This window comes from Equus caballus, chromosome 8 (genome assembly GCF_041296265.1).
Source record: "Equus caballus isolate H_3958 breed thoroughbred chromosome 8, TB-T2T, whole genome shotgun sequence".
Classification (NCBI taxonomy): Eukaryota; Metazoa; Chordata; class Mammalia; order Perissodactyla; family Equidae; genus Equus; species Equus caballus.
In genome coordinates, this window is record NC_091691.1 from 18,967,345 (window position 1) to 18,989,022 (window position 21,678).

At 47.1% G+C, this 21,678-nt stretch overlaps 1 long non-coding RNA gene across 4 annotated transcripts; it reads left to right on the plus strand.

Moving 5' to 3' along the window:
* The first annotated feature begins 1,503 nt into the window (after positions 1–1,503).
* Positions 1,504–16,892, plus strand: LOC138925339 (uncharacterized). 4 transcript variants are annotated; one of them, XR_011441352.1, is made up of 6 exons: positions 1,504–1,628; positions 5,771–5,862; positions 13,649–13,721; positions 14,560–14,657; positions 15,531–16,511; positions 16,626–16,892. It is a non-coding gene; the product is annotated as an uncharacterized lncRNA (long non-coding RNA). The 4 variants fall into 4 exon arrangements; XR_011441351.1 differs by lacking the exon at positions 16,626–16,892 and having other exon boundaries at positions 15,531–16,542; XR_011441354.1 differs by lacking the exon at positions 16,626–16,892 and having other exon boundaries at positions 16,160–16,293.
* The last annotated feature ends 4,786 nt before the right edge of the window (positions 16,893–21,678 follow it).

A 21,678-nucleotide genomic window follows, 5' to 3' on the forward strand; every position in this document is an offset into this window, starting at 1 on the left:
GGGCCAACTCAGCAGTCAGTCTCAGAGGGAAACCTTCTTGGGAAACACTCCAGAGGGACCACCTGTGCTGGTGGGCAGTGGGGTTATTGGTCGCTGGGTGGCCCTCTGGAGTCCAACTTGCTAGAGAGGGCGCTCAGCACCAAGCGCTGCAGACCCACCGCCTCCCTTAGGCATCAGCTCTTGTGAGGTTCAATTAAATAGTTTGCTGGATACTGAGCAGAGTCTATTTCCTGCTGCCTCTGCCACAGTCTCCATGGGGCGCCTTACAAGAGTGGCTGCGAGCACGCTTTCAGCTCCTCCTACGTGCCAGGCTCCCTCCTACCTGAGTGAGACAGCCATGAATATCCTCACTTTATGAAAGAGAAATGAGGCTCAGAGAGGTCTCGCTCGTGCTCATGCAGCCAGTAAGCGGCAGAGCCAGGACTGAAACCCGGGGCTCCCTGCGAGTTCACAGCCACCTCCGTGGACTGGCATGGCCAGGACTTCACTGGTGCTTACTGCTGGTCCATTTTGGAGCTTAATCGTGGAAACTTTACTTAGCTTTCTATTTTCTCTATCAGCAATTCGTGAGCCATCATAGCCTATGAAAATAGCCCGTAGCAACAAAGATTGATGTTAAAAACTGGAAATGAGTCAGTGTTAGCACTTGTGTGCCCTTTCTGTTAGGGCTGCTGGAATTCCGTAAATAGCATGGGCCCCCAGGAGGTGTGGCCGGAGGATCCCTGAGAGCTCCGGTCACTTAACAGCCTCTCTGCTTCCCCGAGATTTCACCTGGAGACCTTCATTTCTTTGGGTCTGAAATCCTTTTTGATTTTCCAAAATACTCTAGTTAAAATGACAATACCTCTGAGAGTGGTCACATGAAACTTTGAGCCTACGCATCAGCTAAAAGCTTAAGCGAAGGAGCAGAGAGTGAGGCCTTAGGAAAAGGGCACAGGACGCACAAAGGTGGGCAAGAAGCAAGTGTGGACTCTGAAGCGGGAACCCACTTTGACTCCATGGTGATTTCACCTAAGGCCAGCGGGAAAGGGAGAATATTGTGTCTGCTGTTTATGGGTGTATTACAAATTACTCTGACACTTAGAAGCTTAAAGCAACAATAAACATTTATCATCTCACCCAGTTTCTGTGGGTCAAGAATCTGAGAATGGCTTAGTTAGGTGGTTCTGACTCCAGATGTCTCGTGAGGGTGCAGGTGAGAGTGGGCTGGGGCCACAGTTTCATCTGAAGGCTTGGCTGGGGCAGAAGGATCTGCTCCAAGGTGACTCACTCACCTGGCTATCAGCAAGATGATGCTGGCCAATAGCAGGAGGCCTCAGTCCCTCCCCACATGGACCTCCCCATGGGGCTGCTTGCGTGTCCTCACAACATGCTGGTCAGCTTCCTTCAGAGCAAATGAGCTGAGAGGGATTAAGAGAGAGAGAGCCGGCAGGAGCAAAGAGGAGGCTGCAGCGCCTTTTGTGACCTCACCTTAGCAGTCACACTCCTCCATTTCTGCAGTGTCCTGCTGGCTACCCTCTTCAGTGTGGGCAGGTCCTACACGAAGGTGTGAACACCAGGTGGAGATTGGTGGGAGCCATCTTGGACGCTGACTTATGGCTACCACAAGCATCATCTTTATTTTACAGGTGACAAAGTGGAAGCACAAAGAGCTGAACTGAATGTATTTAGGATTTTTTGTGAGGCAGGGATCGCTCTAGAACATTCTACACTAGAACACGAGAACATTCCTAGAAGCATTTATGACAGAGTCCGGCATCTAGCAGGCGTTCAACCAACACTTGATGGATGAGACGTGTCAATGGGTGCTTGCTCGAGAAAAGAGAGTGATTCTTGAACCTCAGTCCATTTGTTTACTGTTCTATGAGACGTCTTTAGGGAGCAGAGAGAGGAACAGGATTTTGCTTTGGTGGATTTCTCCTATCACTGACTTCTTGGCCACGTGTGTGTGACGGTGGCCGACTATTCAGTGAGTCTTCTGTTTCTTTAAGACCCGAATCTTCTGGCGTGTTGTTGAAGGGAAAGGGTGAGTGGAAGCTCCAGAGTGAGGAGCCCTCCCCTCCTTCGGATGATAAAAGGGTCACTTTAATTGAAATAGAGTTATAACTGGTTGCCAGATTTAAGCATAGGCCCTCTCATATGTCAGACCCTTGGAGCAGAGAGATTATATATCCGGGCAGCATCTATATAAATGTATGTATAATTTATGCAATATTTGTCCTATTCACGCTTTCTACTTAGCCTATCCATTAAAGCCCATCACATTAATTTAATTGAAAAATTCTGGGGGAATTGTATTAGCTTTTTTCCCATTAAATTAACATTACAGCCTTTAAATAGATATCCTAGATGCCCATTGTTGCTAACAAAATTATTATGCAAATGGAAATCTGGCCTTTCTGGATTTGGCCATCCCCTTCCCACCCTCCTCCTCCTTGCGTGACCCCGTTAATTTAATTGCCCTTTCCCCTGAGTTCCCAGGCCACAGACGTGGGATGGGAACCCGGGCCTGAGCCCGAGGCTCCTCGCAGGGCTCCGGGGCCAGGTCCAGGCCAGGATAGCAGCCTGGAGCTCCAGTCTCGGGTCTCCAAGGCCCTTGTGAAAACGCTCTTATCTCAAGAAAGGAGAAAGAGTGTGCGGTCCCTCCCCAGGCCCCTTGGTGGCCAAGAACACGCTTGGTATCGAAGAGCGCGGGTGTGTGAGTCAGAGGCGCTGGGTTTGAAATCGGATTCTGCCCCTAGTGACTGGGGTTCTGAGCAAATGTCCTAACCCCTGTCCAACCAAGAGAACCACTGCTTCTTCAAGGGAAGCTGGAGGACGACGTGAAATAATGGACAGAGCCTGCACCAGGTGGGCACTCATAAAGGGTTGCTATTATCGTTTATTCATTCATTCATTCATTCATCCATGCATTCAGGAAATAATTCTGGAGCCCTGCTCTGTGCTGGCCACTGGGCTAAGTGCAGGGGAGGTGGTGAGAACCACATGACCCAGATCTCTGAGATCCTCTAGCTTGTACTGTGGGGTGGAAGTAGAGACAGGGAATAAATAGGTAAATAATATGACTGTGGATAGAGGTCAGCATTATTGCCGTTATTAGTATGTCAAGCATGCGTTGAAAGAGTGAAAAGTTCAGTCCTCTTAATTAATCGGCCCCCTGATTTGCTAGACCATTTAATCCTCCCGGAAGTAGAGCCGGCCGTTTCCCTGGGTGTGGATCAGAGATCCCTGGTTCCACCCTGGGCCCCGCTGGAAGGCTTCTTCTCCAACTTGACATGCTAGGTGGCCGCAGCCAGAAGCTGAGTGACAGGGACTCGAGAGCACGGACAGCTCTTTGTGAAATTGGCCTTGCTCCTCTTTGAATGGGGTAAGGGGTCTCCAGGCCCCCCTGGGGTCTTATCTTTCTGACCAAGCTCGTGAAGTGATCCTCAGCTAGTCTCCCTGGATGGACACCAAGACTTCACTGCCCTTCCAGACCTTCCAAGGGGGCTTCTCTCTCTTACCTCATTTTTCCCATCTGTTTAATCTCCAGGAGTCTCTCCCTTTTCCTCAATGTGCTCTGCTATTTGCATAGACACTAAGCAGATTAAGACGAGACTTGGACAAGGAGAATCAAAGCTTCCTTTGCCTTTGGGGGTTGAAAACACAGCCCTGAAATAAGACGGGGGTGGAAACCCGCCCAGCCCAGTCCACGGGTTGGTTCTGCCAGTGAAACTAGTGCCAGACTAGAGCCTGGGAAGATGGGTCCCTGCTTTCTTGCCGTTCCAGTCATCTATTGCTGCGTAACAAATGAGCCTTAACCAAAGTGGCTTAACACAACAGGCGTCGATTATCTTTCATGGTTTCTGCAGGCTAGGGAGTTAGAAGCAGCTCGGCTGGGCAGTCCTGGTTCAGGGTATCTCACGTGGCTAAGGCAGAGGCAATCTGGAAGGTGTCTTCATGCTCACGTCTGGCACCTGGACTGAGAAAACTTGTACAGCTGGGGGCAGGAACCGCTGGACCCCCTGGGTGCACAGTATATCTCAGTGTGGTCTCCCCACATGGTCTCTCCAGCATGGTGGCTCCAGGGGAGCTGGACTTCTCACGTGGTGGTCAAGGCAGGTGTCCCGAGAGAAAGGGAGAAAGCCGGGTGGAAGCCGCCTCACTTTCTCTGACCTCTCCTGGGAAGTCTTGTTGTCAGTTCTGTTGCATTCTCTTGAAGCAATCACAGAGGCCAGCCCGGGTTGAAGGGAAGGGGAAATAGACCCCACTTCTCGATGGCCATTGGCACGGTTCTGGAAGACCACGCGGAACTGAAAATACTGCGATGGGTAATGCCTACTCTTAAACCTTCCTGGTTGAGATTATTACGATGGTTGGAGACTCAAATATGCAAAGTGAGACAAAAAGCTGCTAGGAGATAACAGAAGAGAACATCTTCATGACTGTAGGATAGCAAAGTGGCCCAATAAGAAAGATATATTTGGTCTCCCCCCCTGGTTTCTGACACAGAACTCCTAAAACCCTTGTAACATCCTGAGTGAGAAGGGTGTGAGCAACATCTTTATCCTGATACTTGCTCTTTGACTCCAGTTCCTGAACTACAATGCTTAGAATTTCCTGAGTGGCAAGGGTGACGGGAGTGTCTGACACAGAGCTCCTAAATCCCACAGAATTTCCCAGGGGATCCTGGGAGCATCCTTTTTTCTAATGAGGTGACTCTGGGTGTGCTCCTGGACAGCTGTAGGATGGGAGCTGGTCTCCAGGAAGATCAAGCCATGATTAGAAGCTTGGAACTTTCAGCCCCACCTCCCATCCTCTAGGGAGAGGAGAGAGGCTGGAGACTGAGTTAATGACCCATCATGCCCACATGATGAAGCCTCCATAAAAATCCCTAAACTGTGGGTTTTGGGGAGCTTCTGGGTTGGTGAATGCATCCACGTTCTGGAGGATGGTGCACCCTGGCTCCACGAGGACGGAAGCTCTTGTGCTGGGGACCCTTCCGGACTTCGCCCTATGGACCTCTTCATCTGGTTGTTCATCTGTATCTTTTATAATAAACTGGTAAATAGAAGTAAATGTTTCCCCGACGGTGTGGGAACTCCTGACCTTTAGCCAAGTCAGAAGAAATGTGGGGACCCTGGAGACCCGTTATTTGCAACAGGCATCTGAGTGGGGGCAGTCTTGTGGGGCTGAGCCCTTAACCTGTGGAGTCTGATGTTAACTGCGAGCAGTTAGTGTCAGAAATGAAGTAAATTATAGGACACTCAGTTGGCGTCCAGAAAGTTGGAAAGTTGGTTTGTGCAGGGGGAAAAACCCCACACTTCTGGTGTCAGAACTGTTGGGAGTAGAAAACAGTTTTTCTTTAGCAAATATTTCTGAAACAAGATGCACACACACACAATGAACCTTAAAGAAAACAATTGATTAGTTGGACTTCATTAAAATCAAAAACTTTCGTTCATCAAAAACTCCACCAAGAGAATGAAAATGCAAACCACAGAGTGAGAGAAGATAGTTGGAATAAAAGTATCAACAGAAGACTCATATTCCGAATATTTAAAGAACTTATGTAAGTCAATAAGGAAAAGACCAATGACCCAATTTTTTGAAAAATGGGGAAAACATATGAAAAAGCTTTTCACAGGAGAGAAATCCAAATGACAAATAAATCTATCAAAAGGGTCAACATCATTAGTAATTAAGGAAATGCAATTCAAACCACAATGAGAATTTTTATACATGTGAAAACTTTTAGCTGAACAACTAAGATTTTTGAACTTTTTCACAGACATACAAGAATGGCTAAAATTGCAAGAAAAGAAACCCGTCAATACCAAACGTGGCAATGCTTGGAGCAGCTGGAACTCTCCTACACTGAAGGTAGGAGTGGAAATTAGTTGAACTACTTTGGAAGATTATTTAGCAGTATTTACTAAAGCCGAATGTAACACACATACTCTGGGAATATGCTCCATAGCAATGCATAAATATGTGCACCAAAGGACACAGCCAGGAAGGTTCACAGGGGCATTATTTGTAATAGTCCTGTCTTAGTCTGCTCAGGCTGACATAACAGAATACCACAGTAGTCCCTGGGTCAAATCCAGCCCACTACCTGTTTTATAAATAAAGTTTTATTGAGACACTGCCATGCTCATTCATTTACATATCGTCTATGACTGCTGGAGTGCAACAACACAGAGTTGAGTAGTTGTGACAAACCGGATGGCCCATAAATCCTAATATATGTACTATTTAGCCTTAATAGAAAGAATTTGCTGACCCCTGTTCTATAGCATATTACCTTGGGGCATCAATCCATCCTATGTCATGTATTAGAGGAGAGTCCGAATTGGTTTTCAAGGAAAAGGTAGGCCCTATCGCAGGGCTCTTCTTCAACCCGCCCCCACATGTAGTTGGGGTGCCTTCTATTAGGTGGATACCCCTTGGGTTCAGTGCTTTAAGATTCCATACGAGGAGGCCAGCCCCACCCTGCCTTCTGCTGATTGTCAAAGTAATTTCATTTGCTTTGCATTTCCTTTCCTAATTCTGCTTTTAAAAATTCTGATCATTTGAATTACGAAAGTAGTACATATCCTTTGTAACAATTCAAATAATAAAGGAATGTCTCAAATAAAATTAATAGTCTCTCCACTCCTTTCCAGTCCAGCTCCAGATACAGTCGCTGTTAACAATTGGTCTAAATGTTTCCCTACTGTTTTCTTTATTTATAAAAACATGTAGAAACCCATTTACAGGGTGTGACTTTTTTTTTGGTCTTTTAATTTTTTTCAATAAAAATAGGATCACGCTTGCTTTTATTCCATTTAACAAGGTGTTGTGGGCATATCTCCCAGTCAATATGCACAGATTGATTTTAAAATTTTTAATCGCTGCACTGTATTCCTTAATATAAACATATCTTGATTTGTTCAACCATTTCCCTGTTAATGTACATTTACATTGTTTCCAGGTCCTTTTTTTTAACGATTACAACTGATGCTGCAGTAAACTTCTTGATGTATTTCTGTCTTTATAGACTGGCATTTTCTTTTCTCGTGGATATATTCCCAGAAGTGGGAGTGCCAGGCCACAGTTTTAATTTTCAAAAATACCAACAGTTGATTTTCCACAGTGTTATAATAATGTACGGTCCTCCCCCGATGGTGTTCGAGAGAAATGGAGTCTTTACACCCTCGCCAGCTCTGGATGTTACACATATTTTCCATTTTTGCCAATCTGATGGGTAAAAAATAGTATCTCATTGTTCTCATTTGCATTTCCCTGACAAGCCAGCCTGAGCATCTTTTCATATGTTTATTGGCCATTTGCATTTCTGCTTCTGTGAATTCTGTAGCCTTGGCCCATGTTTCTCCTGGGTTATGGGTCTTTTTCTTCTTAATTTGTAGGACCGTTTTATAACTGAAGAATATTAACTCTTTATTCATTATGTGGCTGCAAATATGTTCTTTGTTTATTGTATGTTTTGCCATGGCTCTACTTTTCATAAAAAAAAAATTAAATTTCTGCCACCCAGGTTCTTGCTATGAATATAACTAAAACTGTCTGCTTTTCAATTCTTATCAGAATTTCAACTGTGAGAAATAATGTGGTGGAGCTCTGTTTAAAGCAGTGGTTCTCAAACATTTTCTAATTTTAAGTAACAGATTTTTTTTCCCCCCAAACACAATCTTAGGTAGATAAAAGAGAAACTGCTGTGGTTGAATTGGGTCCAGGGGCTCAGCTCTCTGCCTGCAAAGGGCTTCTTCCCCTCTCTCAACAGCTCCTGAGACACTGTGGGAACCACTGGTTCTCCATGGAACCTCGTTTGAGAATCACTGACCTAAGACTCTGCCATCCCTTCGTTCATTTAATCAGTTTTCTGCGGTGCATTCCATAGAATATTAAGCAGGATGTTAACGAGTGCTTTGTGAAGAAAAGACTCTAGGGTTGTTCTGTGGCCTGCCAAAACGAGGCGTGCTTTCCCGTTCTGAACTAGATCACACTTTGATTCTTTTGAGATGGAAATGCTAGTCTACCAAGGGACAGGAACTGGACAAAGGGTAACACACACCCTCTCTTTCTTTTCCTCCGCGATGCCAAAACAAATAGACAGTTATTGCCCTTGCTGCTCCCGGCCATCTGCTGAAGGTGCCACTCTTTAGTTTTCTGCTAGTCTGAACAAATATTGCTCATTTAGCGATCAGCGTTATGGATAACCGAGGGGACGTGTCTGACATCGACACAGGCGGCCAGCAAGGGAAAGGCTCGGGCTGACCCCTTTTGATTTTCCCGGGGGCAGAAATTGTGGGCTCTCCAGGACGTTCAACCACATCTTTCTTCTGCTTTATTTGGAATTTGGAAGGACAAGTTTCTCCCTAATCTTTTTTTTTTTCTTTTTCTGGAGTCATATCTATAAAAAAGAGCAAGCAAAAAGGATTTTAAACAAAGGTACTTTAGGCAGGAGATTTGCAGATATTATTTTGTCTCCTTTCTAAGCCCTTTAAAGAAAGGACAAAGGAAAGAGGATTGGCATACCTTGCTTAAGAATAATAGTCTGTTAATCCCTTCTGTTCTTACGAGAAGGAAAAGCTCTTACACAGAAGGAGCAGTGGAACCTACGTCCCATTTGGAGACTGTTCCTGGGTTCTTGCACAACAGTAGTCAAAGGAGCTTGGGAAATGCTGAGTTTCTTTACTGCAGGACTTCTCAGAGCCTTTAAAATGCGAGTGTTCACTGTGAAGTTCCAGGAGGAAGACGTGGGTGGGTTTCTCACCTTCCCTTGACCACAGAGCCCTTTGTGGTCAGAGCTTCCCCAGGAATGGTGTTCCCTCACACGCCCTTTAGAAAAAGCTGGACCAAATAGTCTTACATTGTTCCTGGGATAAAACCAGGCTCTCAGAGAATTGCAACCTTTAATCCCTTTGATTTGGCCACTTACGGATTGGCTTGGATTGACCTTCCTTTAACCTGCATTGAGGGACATTATAGAGAACTCGTTGTATCACCTTGCTATCATTTTTATTTCAGGGAAGTTGTAATTTTATACAGCCTGTTACAAGTAAAAGCTGTGTTTTCCTAAGCAATTGGTTTGCTTATATCTAACGCCATGAATTTTACAACCTATTATATTTCCCTCTTTGCCGTTACTACCAGGATGCTCAAACAGGTTTGTGGGCCACTGCCAGCAATGCTATAGAAATCTGTAGTGTATATTTTGGGTACCAATCTTATCTTTTATTTCAACATATTTTCCTACCTTTATATTCACTTAGCCCCCATTTCCTTGTTTTAAAATGTTTACTTTGTTGTATTGATGTATGTAAATGCGCCATCTTCCAATCCTTTTTGTTTAAATGTAGCAGAGCATAATAATAAAATAAAGAGAAACCCACATACCTATTCCAACTAGCATATAGTAAATGCTTACTACGTGCGAAGTACCTGCTAGGGCCCTAGGGAAATAACTACGAACAGGTCACGGTCCTCGTCCCTTGAAGGGTTTACAGGGTTGCAGGTGAAGCAGACCAAGTCAATTACCACAATCCCCGGGGATGGGCATAAGTAATCGCTACAATGTTGCCTGTTAAGTAACAGGAGAAGTATGTTTCAAGTGCTCTGGACATGCCAGAGAGAGGGAGTGGAGAGACCACACAGAGACGGGCCCAGCTGCCCGAGGTCCCTCAGCTACTTCATCTCCCAGCTCTCTAGGTCTTTCCAGCCCCAGCCTCACGCCAGCCCAGCTGACACCCAGCGGAGCAGGGAGGGCCCCTCCGAGCCCTCCCAAATGACAGACGTGTGAGCAAAATAAATGTTGTTTTGAACTAAAAAGAAATTGCTGTGGGAACCCAGTGAAGAAGCAACTCGCTCTGTGAGGAAGAGTGAGAGGGACGTTGGGAAGAAGAAAGGGGAAGAGAGATTGTCAGCCTGGGCCTGCGGGCGAGGTTCAGGACATCCGCCCCCAACTCGCAAGCACGTGCAAAATTGTGTGTACACGTCTGTGCACTTTTTGAGAAGAGGGTCCCTTGCTCTCCTCAGATTCTCAGAAGGGTTCACGACCCACGAAAGGTTAGGATCCATTGCCTTCAAGAGTGAGAAGACAATTGCCAGGAAAACAAAGGATGGAAAAAATGTGCAAAAGCCTGAGAGTCTGTTTTGGCGAATGTGTGGGGTAGAAATGACTGGAGATTCACATTCACTCACTCGGTCATTCTTTCCTTCAACAAATCACTTACTGCACACCTGCTGTGAATCAGACACTGTGCTTGGTGTCCAAAATATAATGGCGAACACGATCATTTGTCCCTTCACAGACCTCGCAGGCTCTAGACACTTCCCCGAAGGCTGCTCTAATCCTGAAATCTCTTTCCCGCTGGCCTGGGAGACATCCTTCCTCTGGGTATTTTGGCTTCCATCTTCTCTCCCTGTAATCTTTTTTTGGAGCCGTATGGAGCAGACAACAAGACACACGTCACTAAAACCCTCCCAGGAAATAATTTTATAACCTTATTTTGGCCTTTTCTCAATGAGCATGAAAGTACCAAGATTTCTTTCTTGGGAGAGAAAAAGCCCCACAAACAGTGAAAAGGTTTCTTTCTAAGTTGAACCAGAGGATGGACACAGCTAAAAACCAAGGCTGGAGAGAAACTTGGCTATGGGATGTGAAGTGCTTTTATTTGACTGTGATTTCGATTTAAATCTTGATTGTGTACAAATAGCATCTCTCAACACCTTAAATCTCCAAAACCCTGGGCACCTTTGAAGACTTGTCCATTTTTCTTTCTCTCCTCTCATCTCACCCCTCCCTCCCTCTTGCCTTCAAAATTGTCCTCCAGCCACATCAGGACAGCTTTGCTCTGCAGTCGTGAACTGGATTCTTGGTTTTATTGCTGACTCACAGTTCCACGTGCTGGACCACAGATTTCCCATCTCTGAAATGGGTGTGATCATACAAGAAAGTAATGTCCGGGGAAATTTTAAGGACCTCAGGTGATGAGCTTGTAGAAGTTACACACACACACACACAGTCTCTGATTAGCCTCTAGGCAGTGTGGGGGCGGTGGAATTTCCTCAGAACAATCCAGGCAAAGAACATCCAGTTCCCTTACCCGTCGGTGCATTTGTCTATATGTTTGGTTGAATTAAGCTACTTGATAAACTAGCCTGCAGCCACTTCATACTCACTCTTGAAACACAAAACATTCTCTCCCAGGCAAGGCGCTTCCAGCTCTGGGTGGTTAGGAGCAGAGGAAAGGGAATGGACACGTTCTGTTTCTTGCTCTGTTCCCAGGAGACAGGTTCAAGCTTGCCTTTCACCCGTAAGTGAGTTTTATTCACTGGAAGTCTTCCTAGAACATTGGCAGACTCAGAGAATCTGTTCTGAGTGAGCCCTAAGCCGGTGTTTCTGGCCTGATGCAAAGTTTGTACTGTCTGTATGCTGCCCATAAAGTGGAATTGTCACAAGGTAACTTTTTCTGTGTTGCAGGGGAACGCAGGGATGTTAGGGGAAAGAAGGCAGCTATGCGGTCTAGTGGTTAAACAGCCAAAAGAAATCGCAAGGCTCTGAGTTTTACAGCCAACCCCACTTAAAGATTTTGTTCTCTTGTAAACGTTGTGTAATGTGTCTGTTGTTTTTGCCTGCCTAGCAGCCATTCTCTTTTCTTCTGGGAAAAGCAACCCAGTTGTGTTTTGGCAATCTATACACCCCCATTGGATAGCATTGTGGTAGTATCATTAATCAGAGTGTCTTGCCTTCTTGGGGCCAAGAGGTAAGCCCACAATTGTGGCTAAGCCACACACGTCCTCCCAGCACTTTGAGTCTTGAAAGGCCCCATAACTCTTTCAAGAGCTCATTCATCCAGGTATCTGTGCCCTGAAGAGACTATCTCTTAGTTCCCCTGGGTCTCCAGGGCTGCTCTGGCCTCTGTCCCTTCTGAGGACTGTCTTTGGCTATTATTTCTATTCTGTGATTCCCCCTAAGCCCTTACAGTGCATTCTTTTTTTCCAGTTAAATTAGTTAGAATCAACTTCTGCCTCTGGCCATAATAAAGTAACTGGTACCAGACTTGTTTTCCAGCCACACACAACTGGAGAGCTGGGCAAGATCGATGAAACAACTGTTTTCAGACATTGGGCAACAGGCAGTCAGAACTGTGAACCTTAAAAGAAGGCAGGCAATGAAGTGTGCCCCACAATCACCTTGGCTTTCTTCCTGGAAGTGCTTTCCAGGCTGCAGCACAGGGAGGAGAAGCCTGGGCAGAGAATGGTGGCCTCTCTGAGTGGAGGAGACATGGGTTATCAATATGTGGAGGGTGAAGAGGCTGGAAATTGTGAGCCAAAGTTCCGGAGAAGAAGGTGCTACATGGATAAACAGTGCCAGAAATCTGTATAGGGAGCCCCTTGAGTTTCTGGTTACATACTGAATTGCTAGGCATTGGATGAAATGTTGCATAGACGGCAAAGCACAACTCCTGGCGAGGTACAAGCTGAATAATTCCCAGAGCTCTCATGGGACTTGGGGACACCCAAGTTTTAGCAAGTAGACTGGGTCTCCTTAGAGTCCCCAGTGAGGTCACATCCTAGTGGTAGGGCTAAACTAGCCTTAGAAGAAAGGCTCCTCTAGATCCAGCCCAAGAAAACTTTTAAAAGCCTCAAAAAATCAAACTGACCAGTAAGTAACTTAACTACCTGCCAAAAGTGAACTTCAAAGGAAAGCAACAAAATTCAGACATTGAGCTGCATAGCATTAACAATGTCTAGCATCCAATAAAAAATTACTAGACACCTAAAGAAGAAGGGAAATGAGTCTCATTACCAGGAGCAATATCAGTCAATGAAAACAGACCCAAAATGACAAAGATGATGTAACTAACAGATAAGGACTTTAAAACAGCTATTGCAAATGTTTTCAAAGATTTAAAGGAAAACATGAACATAGTGAGCAGTGGAAGACATTAAAAAAAAAAATGAAATGAAACTTCCAGAAAGGAAAAATACAATATCTAAAACAAAAATTTCACTGGATAGGCTTAACAGTATATTAAAGATTGCAGAAGAAAAAAATTAGTACACATGATAACATTATAAAAGAAGCTATTCGAATTGTAGCACAAGGAGAAAAAAGACTAGGAAAAAACATGACTCCAGCATCAAGGACCCCTGCAATAGGATTAGATGCAGCCTACATTTAATTGGAGTCCCAGGAGGAAAGGAGGGTGGAAAAAATACCTGAAATGATGACAGGTGAAGATGTTCCAAAACTAATAAAAACTGTAAATCTACAGATCCAAGAAACTTAACAAATTCCAGGCAGGATAAACACAAAGAAAGCAACCTCAAGGTACATCATAATGAATTTACCTAAAATGAGCAATAAAGAAAAAAATCTTAAAAGCAGCCAAGATGAAAAGATATGTTACGTAAAATGAATACTAATAAGAATTACCAGTGATTTCCCCTTAAAACCAATGTAAGCCAAAGACAATGGAATAACATCCTTAATGTGTTGAATGAAAAAAAAATCTGTCAATCAAGAGTCTATGTCCAGTGAAAATATCTTTAAAACATGAAAGTGAAATAAAAATGTTTTTCAGACAAAAAAAAGAAGGTAGAATTTGTTATGAGCAGACTTGCACTATAAGGAATATTAAAAGAAGTTCTCTTTTAGGTTGAATAAACGTGATACCAGGTGGAAGCTCAGATCTACACGAGGAATGAAGAATGCCGGAAATCATAAATATGTGAGTAAATATCAAAGACTTTTGTATTCTTGTTTCTTAATGCGAGTTATCCAGAGTCAGACTGCCTTGGCATTTCAGAATCTAGAATCGAGATGTAGAAACAAGGAACTGTACGGCTTTTCAGAAAGCATCTCATCTCTGAAGCAAGTATGACAAAATGTTATTTATGGACAGCAAATACATGGTTAATTGTCATAGTAACCTTTGTACTCATATACAAATGTTTAAAAGTTTAAAAATATACCTACTCTTCTATTTTGTAGATGAGCCACTCAAGGCCTTGAAATTTATGTGACTCTCCCAAAGTATGACCCAGAGCCTAGGTATGCTAACCACATCACCATTTTCCTTCCCAGGCCTAAGTGGGTCAGATCCCAGCTCTGCGTTCAAACCACAGCCCAGCCACTTATTAGCAGTGTGATTTTGAGCACTTGATTAAATGTCTCTAAGCCTCAGTTTTTTCTCATAAAATGAGAATAATAGGATGCCTACCTCCTTCAGTCCCTGAGACTATCGCAGAAGATATTGTATGGAGCAGGACTGTTTCCCTCGGTTTGGGCATCTCCTTCCGGCAGGCTTGCCTGAAGAGGCACCAAGTCAGCCTCCAGCAGCGCCAAGCTCATAGCCCACTCGTACAGTAGAGCCAAAGAAAGGCAATTTCTCTTTCCCAATAGTTTCAGTGACTATTCACGCTGCTTGGCCGCTTTGGGTCACACGCCCATCTCTGCACCAACCCCTGACTCTGATTGGCCAGGCCTGCCTTGTATACCCTCCTTGGATCACAGGGGTGGAAGAAAGATGGTTTCCTAAAGGTAAACTGGATGCTGTACTGTCATAGATGCTGAACTGCCAGAACCCATGGACATTTAGGACTCGAGTAAATCACAGGACAATAAGAGCAACCAAGTACGGCCTCGTCCAAGTACAGCTTTGCAGGTACGAACTCACTTCCTCCTTATAATGTGTCAGGGGGAAGCTCTTGGAAGCCCCAAACTCACAGAAGCTCCAGCTCTGTGACGGTTGTCCAGTCCCAGCTCGCAGCCTGTGTGACCAGGTGCCTCCTGTCCCCAGGCCCCTCGTGGAGAACTCCCATACTCACCCTCAGCTCTGGGCTTGCTTTCCTTTTTTTGTTTTTGGCCTCTGGGAACTTCCCTGACTTCCTTAGAAACTCTGTTATGCATTAGCAATCATTGTTCTTTTCAACATCTCTACATGTGTAATAGCACTTAGTTTTCCCGTCATCTCCCCATTGTACAGATGAGGAAACTGAGACCCAGAGAGGTTAAATACCTCCCCCCAGTCCACATCTGGAAAGCTAGTAAGTGGCAGAGCTGGTTTTCAAACCCAGAGCCTGTTTCCTAACACACCATGCCCAGCTCCCTCAGTGACGGTGACTGGGGGATGAGGGCACACACCTGGGCTGTGGCAGAGTCTTATCTAGAAGAGGGATCCCAGCTCCTCCCCGGTCCCTGGGGTCCTCAGGCACCATCCTGCTTCCTGATAATAATGAAGCCCTGGGGGAAAGGGAACCTCAACGTCCAAGTAAGACACCTTGCAACCAGGATGCTGTGAATATTTCCACTCTGGACGAGGGGAAGTGCGTGGCCAGGGGAGGACATGGCAAATGGAAGCCGTGGTGGCTCTACTCGTCTCTGGCAGCTGCCATGACAAATCCTGGGTGTTCCTTGCTTGCAGTTGTGTATCTTCAACCTCTATCTCTGTCTCCACCTGGCCTTCGCCTCTGTATGTCTCTGCATGTTCTCTTCTGTGTCTAATCTCCTCCTTCCCTTTTTTTTTTTTTTGAGGAAGATTAGCCCTGAGCTAACATCTGCTGCTAATCCTCTTCTCTGAAGAAGACTGGCCCTGAGCTAACATCTGTGCCCATCTTCCTCTACTTTATATGTGGGACGCCTACAGCATGGCTTGCCGAGCAGTGCCATGTCCGCACCCGGGATCTGGGCCTGTGAACCCTGGGCCGCCAAAGCAGAACGTGCGAACTTAACGGCCGCGCCACTGGGCCGGCCCCCTCCTCCCTCACTCTTATAAGGACACCTGCCATTGGATTGAGGGCCCGCACAGGTCATCCAGGATGATCTCCTCTTGGGATCCTTCTGTTAATTACATCTGCAAAGACCCTTTTTCCAAATAAGGTCACATTCACAGGTTCGGGGTTAGGACACGGTCATAACGGTTTATTGGGGTTGAGGGGTGGGGAGTGCCAGTTCCGCTACAGTGGAAAAGCTGCCAGATTTGCTCCATCTCCAAGCTGTGGATGACAAGGAGGGAGCCAGGGCTTGGCGAAGGGAGCAAGCCGCCTTCTGGGTTTCTAACAGCGCCTCTTCTATTGTTTTGTGTTTTTCTCTTTTGTTTTGAGGTTTTCTGCCCTCTTTTCTGGAAGGTGCACAATGCTCGGCTCTGTGGTTATTTTCGCCTAACAGCTGTGTTTCCGGTGAGCAGCTGGGAGATGCTTCTGACTCAGCAGAACTGGAGCAGTAACCGTCAAGAAGCCGCTCAAGCGAGGCTAGAAATCAAGAAGCAGTTTCCCCCTCAGTCCCCGTCCTTTCACTTCCCCACCCGTGGGCACCTTTTGAAAGTCTCACAGAGCACTTCTGAAAAACCGCTTGGACCCGCGTGCTCGAGGCCTGGCTGGAGGTGGGCCCGCAGCTAGGCTTTCCGAAAACAGATGGATTCCGGAAAGGACTGTGCCAAACCCACCGGCTTTGTTTGGAAGGCCCCTCCCAGGAGGCCCCCCCTTCCCCGCGCGGCTTGTATCTTACAAGTTTCCCACAGGTCTGAGCAGTGAAAGCAGAGGCGGTCGGGACTTCTGTGGTTTTCCAGGGTGGGGCCCATGTTGCCTTCCCCAGGCCGGGGTGGCTTAGGTTCTGCAGCTCGCCTGTTTTTCAGAGGTGATGATTTCGCCCTGGGTCTGGGAGGCGGCTCCAAATTTCTACCCACTGGCCCTGGATTCCAGCCCTGACCTCGAGGGGGGCGCTAGAAGTCCTGCCCGCAGCGGGAAGGGAGCAAACCAGAGAGGACCTGGCGTCCTGGAGAGCTGGCCTCTGTGCATGCTGGTGCCTGCAAAGGGCTCACGGGAGAGGGAGACAGCTGCACCCGGAGCGCCTTGCTGCTGTTCCGAGAAAGAAAGGAACAAATAAATTTAGCTCCAACCTACGCATCCTTCACAGCTGCTTATTGACCAAACAGAAAGGGGCCTCTCTTTCAACCCTGGCTTCTCAGCTCTGTGCCCAAGGAGGTCTGCCACGGCCCGCACAAGGGGCTTTTCTGGGAGGTAACCGACCCCGGCCACCTTTAGCTCTGGGCTGGGCGTTGCACAAGAGCTCAGGTTCAAGGTGCGTGGTGCTTTTGGCCATCCTGAAACAAAATGGTGGCCGGGAAGCGTTTCCACCCGGGCCTTGCTCAGCTCCTGGAACTTCTCATGCGCGTCTTTGGGAGGCAGAGCATGGGGCAGGCTTGAGGGATGTGTGGCTGCTCCAAGGCCAGCCGATAGCTCCCTGAGCCATTAGTTTAATAGCACCATTCGTGGGAATAAAGAACTCGCTGACGGGGGTCCGCAAGTTAAGAGACTGGAACGAAGTGCTGAAGAGGTTTCAGGCAGCTCGCCAGTGTGGAGGGGCTCCTGTGGGACAGGGAGGGCCGGCCCTGTGCTTCCAGTCACCGGAGTCTGGCTCAAGTCCTAGCTCCACCGCCTAAGGGCAGAGTGCCTCTGGGGAGGGAGAGCTGGCTCCTCACCTGGAAGTGAGATGCTGGCCGTGACACTGGGCCCTTCTGAGCCTTGGCTCCTTACCTGGGAAGCAGAGATAGTGTTCTAAGCTTGTCATGAGGATTAAAGGACATCGTGTCCCGAGCATGCCTGGCCCAGTTCTTGGTGTGCCAGGAGGGCCTGTGGTAACTGTTTCACCTGCCCGGGCCTGTTGTCTTCCCTTCTGGCCACGGCGTCCCACTGTCTCTCCTCCTGCTCTTCTCCATAAGATTTGGGGATCACCTTACTCTCAAACTCTGAAGATGAGCACGTAGCCCAGGCCAAATCATGGACAGTCCCACACACCCCTGGCCATAGTGATTAGTTTCTGGATGTGCATGGGACCCAAGCTGGGACAATCAGAGCCAACTTTAGGAATGTTATTGGAACTATTAGGACAGAGAAAATCTTTCTTCTGGGTTTCTAAGAGGTCAAGGTTTAAATGTGGTGCTGCTGGTGGCTGTCTTTGTATAAAGGAGGGAAGAATCTGCCAACAGGAGAAGGAAGCCAACAGAGAGAAAAACAAACATGAGGTGACTGTGTCCTGACCATTTGACCCCTTGATCCAGCCATACCTGAACCCATCACTCCTTAAACTTCCCAGTTATCTGAGCCAATATATTCCCTTTTTGCTTTAAGCTAGTCTGAGTTCAGTTTCGGTCTCTTGCAATCAGAAGAATCCCCACAGCTCAATAAATATCTTTTTGAATCTGAATCTACCTGTGGCCTCATCCAGAACCAAGAGGCAGGCGGATGACTGCTGAGTGCCGCCTCCAGCAGTGAGAGTCTGTAAGGAGTCTCTACTTTCTGGCACGCTGATTTCCTTTAGGCCTCGCTTGCAGATAGGCAAGCAAAATAGTGAGAGGAGAAAAAAGAAAGGGGTTATAGAGTGAAACCGATTGGGCTCAAATCCCTTCTTGGTCATTTATTAGCTCTGAGACCTTGGGCCAATGACTTCTTCTCTGTGACCCTCTGTTTTCCCTCCTGTGGAAGGGGATAACAGTGCCACCTTTGAGGGGCAGCGGATATGGGTGCTAGATTCTGAAGTCAGCGTGAAAGCAAAGGTACCCATGAGAATCCCTTAGACTCGCCCCCCTCCAGGAGGAAGGGCACCACATAAGTCTCAGCAAGTCGCCACGGCCCAGCCCCTGCTTCCCCCTCCTTGCACCCATCACTTCTTCTGCTGTTGAGCACCAGGTGAGGTGGTTGACTTGGGTCTCGAAACCCAAAAATACGCATTTGAAACTCTAGAGCAGTGGTTCTCAACTGGGGTGATTTTGCCCCCAGGGGACATTCAGCAATGGAGACATTTTTGGTTGTCACACATGGGAGGGGGTGTTACTGGCATCCAGTGGGTGGAGGCCGGGATGCCGCTGCACAGGACAGCTCCCATAACAAATAGTTCCCTGGCCCGGAATGTCGGTGGGGTCAAGGTTGAGACACCCAGCCCTCGAATCATGCTTAGCACAGAGCCAGCTGCTTCTGGGAAGGGTCCTGGGGCTGGAGGCTGCCAGAAGAGTGGATCCACACATTCCATTTCCGTGCTTCCCGTGTGGCAAGTCCACAGAGGGATGTGACAGGTGGCGTTGTCCTTTCAACGAGCATTTCTTTCTCTTCGATTCGGCCGACTGCGTGTGGTTGAATTTGTGTAAGTTACCTGCGTGCAGGGTGTGCCAGCTCCACTTCTGCCTCCGAGCTCCCGGGAGCATCAGAGAAGGCCCCGTGGAGGGCTTTGCACAGAGCGCGCCCTTAGGCATTCGCACTTGCTGCTTTTATTATGTTCACACGCAGCACAATCTTGTGCATAGTAGGTGCTCAACACGGGTTTGCTGAATTGCCTTGAATTCACGGGGAGTTCTCTGGGCCTCGGGAGGGAGGGAATCTCGATGCTCAGTTCCTGTCTGATCTTCCAGCTCACACGAGATCCCCTGCCACCGCCCGCTTCAATAGCTGTCACCCTTCCTGTGCTTTTCACAGTCGTCGGCCCCAAGCGCAGGGAGCATGGCGTCGGTTTGTCTGGAGACCACACTCAGGCCCCCAGCCCCAGCTCCTGCACTGGACCCTTATCCCCACCGCTTCACCTCTTCGAGCCTTCCTTTCCTTCCGTAAACTGGCGATCGTAACCCCACCCCCTGTGCGAGATGCTCTGTGGGGCTCATCTTAAGTGCAAGCCCCACACCGACTTAGACACGGGCACCCCGGGCCTCAGATTCAGCCTGAGGGCTTGTTCCATCTGGCCCACAGTTTTTTTTCTTAACTATTTGAGTTAATTTTCTTTTTTTTAATTGAGGTGCAATTCACATAATATAAACTTAGCCATTTCAAAGTGGACAATGCAGTGATATTCAGTACATTCATAGCGTGTAACCATCTCTATCTAGTTCCAAAACATCTTTATCACCCCAAAAGGAAGCTCCATACCCATTATTCACTCATCCCCATTCCCTCCTCCCCCAGCCCTTGGCGCCCTCTATCTGCTTTCTCCATCCACAGAGATGGATTTGCCTGTTATGGACATTTCATATAAACGGAATCACGCTATATGTGACTTTTTGTGTCTGGCATCTTTCACTGAGCATCATGTTTTCGAGGTTTATCCATGTGGTAGCGTGTGTCAGTCCTTCGTTCCTTTTCACGGCTGAATAATATTCCGTTGTGGGGATAGACCACATTCTGTTTATCCGTTCATCCACTGATGGACATTTGGGTTGTTTCCACCTTCTGGCTGTTTGTGGCCAGTGCTGCTGTGCACACGTGTGTAGATGTGCGTGTTGGGCACCTGTCTTCAGTCCTTTGGGACACGTATCTGGGAGTGGAATTGCTAGATCACATGACAGTTCTGTTTAACTTTTTGAGGAACCACAAAACTGTTTTCTACAGTCCCTGAGCCATTTTACTTTCCCACCAGCAATGTACGAGGGTTCCAATTTCTCCACGTCCTCCCCAACATGGCTTATTTTCTGTTCTGTTGATTTTATGACGGCCATCCTAGTAGGCACTCAGCAGGACCTCCTTACGGTTAAATTAGATTGTCACATGTAACAGGAAAAGATTTCACATAAAAATCCAGATTAACAAATTCTCTTGAGAAAAGGAAAACCTGTCAACTCTGGGACCACATTCGGGCAAGGACAGACATTGTCTGAAGCTAAGTGGCAGCTGCCTGCTTTAGCTGGGCTGTCCCTTTCCCACTTCTCCACAGGCCCCACCCCTCCCTATTGTTCCCCCAACTCTTAGTCAGCTACAGCTTCTTATCACACTCCGTCGCTGTTTTCCTTAAAGAAGAAATCAGACCGGCGCCCATGTCTCTATCAAAACTGATGAAAAGAAAGAGAGATTTGGGGAGTCTGTGTTTTTGAAATATAGGAAGCCCCATAATCCTTTGTGGGACTGTTTCAAGTGCACCTGCGTCATTTACTCATTTCTGCCACCTGGTCCCTGTGGGCATCTGAGTGGGTGGCACACGCCCCCGCAGCCAGCTCTGTCCCCTTTCCTTCCTTTTGGGTGACGGGGAGGGCAGAACAACGCATGGGGACTATGCCATTGGCCCCAAGCTGACGCACCCAGGCCAGCCTGCGTTTTCCTCGGGCTCAGACACACGCGGTCCTTCTGCCTGGAACTTTCTGTCCTGCTCTTTCTGGCACAACTCCAGTTCTTCTCCAGGTCTTAGCACGAGCGCTGTTTCCCCACCATCTTCCCTGATGCTCTCCAGCAGATCGAGTGCTCCTGCCGTGTGTACCTGCAGGACCCGGGCTCCGCCTCAGCACAGTCGCCACCAATTAATCCCTTACACGATTTCTTCCCTCTTTGTAAGATTTGGGCCCCAGGTGCACGCACTCGTAGAATCGCACTTCCCGGTTTATGCCACGCATCCGGCATTTGTCTGTTCAAGGCCCGTCTTGTGCCTTCTTGTGTTATTTTTTGCCTTCATCCGCTGTTACCACTTCTCACTGCCTCCCACAGGCAGCAACTCCAGTGAATTCAAAATAAATCTTTCCAACCCACTTTCCAATGCTTATGAAACGTATATAATGTTGTTCTTTAGGTGTGTATTTTAAATTTATGTCAATGGTATTGTGTTGTAAATCTGAGTCTAGTCCCCACTTTTTTCATTTCACGTTATGTTTTTAAGATCTAGCCATGATGATATATGCAAATCCAGTGTATTATTTCTGTGTGCTGTGTGTTATCCCTTCA